This window comes from Coenobita brevimanus, chromosome 69 (assembly GCF_032717465.1).
Source record: "Coenobita brevimanus isolate Jiangsu-jjx chromosome 69, ASM3271746v2, whole genome shotgun sequence".
In the NCBI taxonomy this organism is placed as follows: Eukaryota; Metazoa; Arthropoda; class Malacostraca; order Decapoda; family Coenobitidae; genus Coenobita; species Coenobita brevimanus.
Window position 1 is genome coordinate 30781174 of NC_137022.1, and position 6794 is coordinate 30787967.

Genomic DNA, 6794 nt, shown 5'->3' on the forward strand with positions numbered 1-6794 from the left:
TTGTCACTATGGGAGTCATGCTGTTTGTTACCTGTGAGGCTGTAACAGTGCTTGTAACAGGTGGCGTCACAACTGCTGTCATCCCACTCTCTGTAACAGGCAATGCTGCCGCCATGTTGTTCATTGGGGCTGTTGCTGTTGTCATGGCGTTGGCAGCTGCCGGTCCTGCCGTCACCCTCTTTGCCTGTGGTTCTGTTGTCGCTGTGGATGCCTGTTGTGCTGTCACTGGTCCCAGCAAGTTGTTGGTTTGTACTGTCACAGTTTGCTGCAACCTGTCATGGGTCTGTGGGATGGGGTCAGAGAATGAGTTGACAATTGTGAGAGGGCCTGGTTGATGCTGCTCCATAGAGTGTTTGTACCGCCATTGCTTGAGTGGGTTCTGTGCTACCTGATCTAGCAACTCTAGTAGTCCAACATCTGTGGAGGAGATGCAAGAAAATTGGGATGACACTAAAGACTACTGGTACTACTACTATTATTACCAGGTAAATCTCCCTCTCTACCTACAGCAAGATGCATTACTCCTGTAAGGGGTGGCCATAAACAATCACCTTCACGCTACCCTGTCCTCTGCAATCTGGCTGCCATCCTTCCAATCCACCACTCCCCTCCCTCCGATCCAAAATAATAATAATAGTAATAACAATAGTAATAATAATAATAACCACCACCACCATCAATATCAGTGAACAAGACAAGAAAAAATACTGTTTTGAAGAGACCAATTTCTTTGAGCAAACATTATTCTCTCCTGAAAGAGTTAATCAATATTCAAAGTCATCAACTGGTCAGATTTGGAACTGTCTTCCTCAATTTCTATTTCCCTCTATTTATGACCAGTTTACATAATGTGTTCAGCCATCTCAAAATCAATTAATCTCGATTTTGGGTCCTCTCTTGTTAATTCTTCCTGTGAAGAGCAACATTTGGGGGTGGGGGGTGGGGGGGAGCCCAGTGGTAACAGTATCAAGCCAACAACAGGTTTTGGTGTTACTTAGCACAACTGCCTTTTTGAAAATTCTATTTGGCAAGCCCTCTCAAATCAGGTGATGGCTACAAGAAGTCAGGCTGGAGGATCAACATGACAAGTGCCCCAGGTGAGTCATTTCCATCTCATAACCAAGATTCATCACAATTTCAAGTAACAGTGATTTTGTATTCAAGTCGCAGCAGTGGCCTAGAGCCACTGGGGGAGGGGAGGGGAGGGATCTTTCACTTTTACTTGGCCAAAATAATACTGTCCTTTTGCATCTTATTTATGTAGTCTGATGATGTAACAATATAAGGTTATGGCACTACATCCTTTCCATAACACTTTTTGGTGATGAACAAAATAATCTATGGTTAATCTACTGTTACAGCTCAACAATCAAGAAGGAGAAATGACATATTTAGGCAACATTACAGTTAAAACACTAGCTATAATACATGCACTCACTGTCAGTCTCTCTAGCTGTGAGGTAAGCAATGTGCTCAAGCATATCATTATAGGCATGAGAACTGCACTGGGCATAGTGTTCACGCCAACACAGCTCGTCCAACACCAACTGAATATCCTGCACCTTCATCTGAGACAACATAGTCTGAAATATAGACAGAATCATCATCATCATCAGTCTTTATCTCCTTTTCTCACCTCGGCCAACACACACCAACATAAATACAGATCATTATTAACATCACTTTAACCCTGATATCTTTGTGTAGGCTAAGACTCAGTAATATGTAATATGCCAGGAGGGGTTGCTACACACCCGACTATGACACCCACAAAACAGCCTTAACTGAGGACTAGCTTTTGACATATGGCTGTGTGTGTGTGTGTGTGTGTGTGTGTGTGTGTGTGTGTGTGTTTACCCAACTGTATCTTTACAGGAATGAGTCATGCTCATACTGTCCTGCGTATTAAACCAATTGTATCAAACACATTCTTAAATTTATGAATAGTTTTGGCACACACTATTTCATTGTGTGTGTGTGTGTGTGTGTGTGTGTGTGTGTACTTTTTCTGTACATGTGAAGGCTGACAAAAATGAAGCATATACCAAACCTGGAGTGTTTTTGGCACATGACTGGAGATGTAGGCCATGATTTTTCCGTTACAGTTCAGATCAGTTTCATCATCGAGCCTGTCGACAACTATTACCTGTGCAGGTAGAAAGCATTATAATTATTATTATGGTATTATTACTGTCATCATCACTATTGTTATTATAATGATATTAGTCAATACTATTATTATTATTTTTAATACTATTCATTATCATTATTATTAACTCCACTGGATATGTTTTTGTGAAGCTACAGAATGTGATGACAGTTTTTGGCAAATCAGACAGAGCCAGAACTCTGGGGGCTTGAATGATGAGTGAATGGAAGCATTGCCCATTGGATTGGGTAACTCTGGCTGCCTGGACACTGCTACTCCTCACCCTGCCCTAGGGTGGGAAAGGAGGTCTGGATGACGATGATGATTAGTATCTTTAAAACATATTCCACACCTCGTTTCCCAGCTAAGGATGGGATGAACGTACCATCATTACTATTATTATAACATTATTTTCCAAGGCAACTTAAAGGTTATGTGAGTTAGCTTCTCTCTCTCTCTCTCTCATACACACTAACTTCCTGCCCCACTGCCTCATACCAACCTTTGGGTAGCCCATAGCCACCAGTAAATCAATATCGACAGTCCTGTTGCACATTATAACTGCATTTGGACTAACGATTCTCTGTAGGGGGCTAAGGTTCCACTCCTGCCTGGCCTTTGCAGTACTTGATTTTGGCAGCGGATGTAAGGCCACCAGCCGGTACAACCCCAGTTTGCGATCATACACACCCCAGATCTGCACCTGCAGGGATACGACATTTGGACGGTATGAACCCTGGGGGGGGGGGGAAGTAAAAGTAAGAATAAAATAACTGGCTTAAACCTTGCACACTAGAAGAAGGTTCAGACCCTAGAAAGAGAGAGAGAGAGAGAGAGAGAGAGAGAGAGAGAGAAACTGTCTGGCTTACACCGTGTGCAACTGGAAATAAGTATTCTAGGTGACGATTTGGACGTAGAAAATATGACTGACCTTGTTGAGTGGGTGATGAGCATTCTAGGCCATGGGCTGACTATACAAAAGTCCTAAACCTTGTGATGAGGTAGAGTAAATATTCTCGGGAAAAGAGAAAACTGACTCTCTGGATTAAACCTTGTGCAGAGGCTAGAAGTTTTCTAGAAGAAGGTTTGGTCTTTGAAAAAACTGACCGTCTGGCTTAATACTTGTGTGATGGGAAGTAAAGATTCTAGAGGAACGTTTGGACCGTGTGTGTGTGTGTGTGTGTGTGTGTGTGTGTGTGTGTGTGTGTGTGTGTGTGTGTGTGTGTGTGTGTGTGTGTGTGTGTGTGTGTGTGTGTGTGTGTGTGTGTGATAGCAAGTTTACTCTGACCTAACACAGATCCCTAACCCCTTTTGGCTCACTGAATGGCAATATGATGTCAGGCTGAAGGTTTGATTTTGCCTAATAACCAAGGAGACTCACTTGTTCCTCATAACCAAAGCTCATTAAATTCCGTGTGGCAAGGCTTTTTATCCAAGTTGTGCAAAAGACTAAGTTCCTCTAGATGAAAACGAACCAAGTATTATCTATCTGAATTTATCTATCTACTGCCAGACACTTTAATCCTGTAAGGGGTGGTCACAAACTGCCTCTACATTGCCCTGTCCTCCACCATTTGGCTGCCCTCCCTTCAATTCACACCCTCCTCTCTCATACATCTTTTCACTCCATCACTTCATCACATCCTCGGTCCCCTCCTCCTCTTCTCCCCCTCCACTTCACATACATACACTCTTCTGGTCAGTCTCTCATTCTATACCTCACACACTCTTCTGGTAGTCTCTTATTCTATACCTCACACACTCTTCTCGTCAGTCTCTCTCTATACTGCACATACACTCTTCTAGTCAGTCTCTTTACCACACATCACTCTTCTAGTTAGTCTCTCTATGCCTTACATACACTCTTCTAGTCAGGCTGTCTTTCTGTACCCACCTTTATTTCTTTGCTGTGCCCGGCGGCGGTGCCAAGACTAACGATGCCAAGTTCAACGATGGTCCCGCTGCAGCCAAAATCATTCATATTATTCTGAACCATCAAACAACACACACTGCGCAGGTGTATGTAGACCTTGTTGATGGAGCTTTGGCCTACCTGCAAAAAGAAAAGTTATGTTATCACCATCACCAACTGTTATTATCCCCATCCCCACTACCGTTCTTCAGCTTTATCATCATCATTGTCTTCTTGTTATTTTATTACTATTATTATCCTTACTCCCTCCACCATGTCATCATCATATCATTATCATCCTTATTCCTATCATCATCATTTGTCATTATCATCATCAACTTGACCAATGTCACTCTATGAGTATATTCAAGTAGATAATGGGGTCGAGTTAGAGATAAAACAGGAAAATCATCATCATTACCTAAGACAAACAGTGCAGGTGTAAATAATCATGCTGATCAAGCTTTTATTTACCTTAACAAGAAAGATTATCATTATTATCAAGTTAATATTTCTGTGTTCCATATTACAATATGGGATGGAACTACAAACAGTTATAGCGTCATCAATTTGTCCTTACTGAACACACACACACACACACACACACACACACACACACACACATGCAAGCACACTCTGAAAGTCTCTCTCTCTCTCTCACCTGAACCCAAGTCTCCACATTGTTAACAGGTGTGCAACAGGCCCAGTGATAGATCAACTTAAGGACAGCCTTGGGGTGCATGTTTTCTTGTTGGGCCACAGCAAAAATTGAGCCATGGTACATCGGCACAACAACATCCGACATTCCACTGATGTCTTTCGACCAAATGTACCCTCCACTTATTTCAAGTTCCCCGGGATCGGTGTAGCGGATCAAATGGAGCTGTGGGTAGGAGCCAGGGAGAGATTAGTGGTTTTATTTGACATATCCACTGTAACAAAGATAACAAACACAGCAACACTTGATACACTCGACACAGTAATAATCAGAACACAGTAACACACTCAACACACCATAATGCTCTTGACATACAGTAATTCTGTACTAAAAACACAATATCACACACAACACATAAAGCAATACTGTGTTCAAAATGCTGTAACTCACTCAACAAACAGTAATGAACTCAACTGTCAATAGCCACTGACATAATTTCTGAAACTTTGGGGATCAGGTGTGGTAACAGGTTCAAGAAGCTTTGCTAACGACCTATTTGTGCAGCCGAGGGCAACCAGGTTTCCGCTTTGCTGTGGGTGGAGGTTAGGGCCGGCAAACTCACACCGCCTCCCTTCCTAGTAACCTGTAGGGATGGTCAGCCAACTGGGGACTCTGTGCCTGCAGGATGTTGTGCACCTTCTGTGCAGGGAAGGACAGCAGTGTCTAGATTGTATTTGAAGTGTTGGTATTTTGAGTCACATACAGGGTGAACGGGTGGTAAGAGGCAGGTAGTGCTTGCTGGTAAGTTGCCCCATAACGCTAGGTGTGGTTATTTGTCTGTACTTAATGTATCTTTTCTTTGTCTTGCTTGACTTTTAACTGCCATTTGTCTGCTGGCCTCTTAATGTAATTATTTCTGATGTAGTGACTTTTAACCGCCATTTGTCTGCTGGCCTCTTAATGTAATTATTCCTGAAGTAGTGCTGGGATTCCATACTTGATTACAACAATTGTTCTTTTACAATACTGTTATTCTGTATACATACTTATGGTTAGGAGTTATTAAGTGTTATTCTGTTACCCCAGTTTATATCTATTACCTCAATGAAAGTATTTGGGGTCAGTGTTAATCTTTCACTGTTTAAGTAGCTGAATATTGTAAAAACAAACCTGGCTCACTGTTGTATGGGACTACTCTACTGTCCAACTACTTTTGAGTGTGGTAGTAATGAGCTTGACACTGACACACTAGCACTCAAAACACAGTAAGTCACTCAACAAACACGGAAATGCACTCGACACACCAGAATACTCAAAACACAGAGTTGGTACTGAAACAGACTGAAAGATTTAAGTGAAAACTAACAACAAAAACTAAGACACACATACAAACACATTTTCCCTTTCTCTCACACAAACACACACAGATAAACAATGTATAGCCAAACCAACCTTCATGACAACATTCTCTTGTGTAGTGCAGAACTGTGACCTGCGGATCAGCCCAATGGTCATCAGACAGTCGACAAATTCCTTCATTGACAAGTTCAGAATGTATCTCACTTTGTTGTCTGTTGGACAAAAAGGGATATGCACTTATGATGATGATGGTGATGATGATTACCAGTATCTTATTATTATTATTATTATTTTTATCATCACTATCGGTCAACAAATCCCTTCATAGCCCAGACAAGAACATATTTCACTTTGATGTCTGTTAGAGAATAATTCACAACAATTATCATTACTGTAATAATATTATCGTCCAAATCATAGTCACCATCTTCATCATCACCAATGTTCTCATTCTCATTATTAACTTCACAGTCACCATCATCAACATCCTTATTATCATCTTCATCATAATGATCTAACCCTTATCATCAAAACTATCCCCCTCATTATAACCACCATCACTGTCCTCCATAATCATCTAACCTCCATCATTATCACATATATCCTCTTCACTATAATCACCATTAACTGACCTTCACATTCATCATCTTGCATCAACCAATTTTGGAAGCTTACTGAGGCGTTCTAAAGCTGGAAATTTTTGCTGGGGGCCAAGA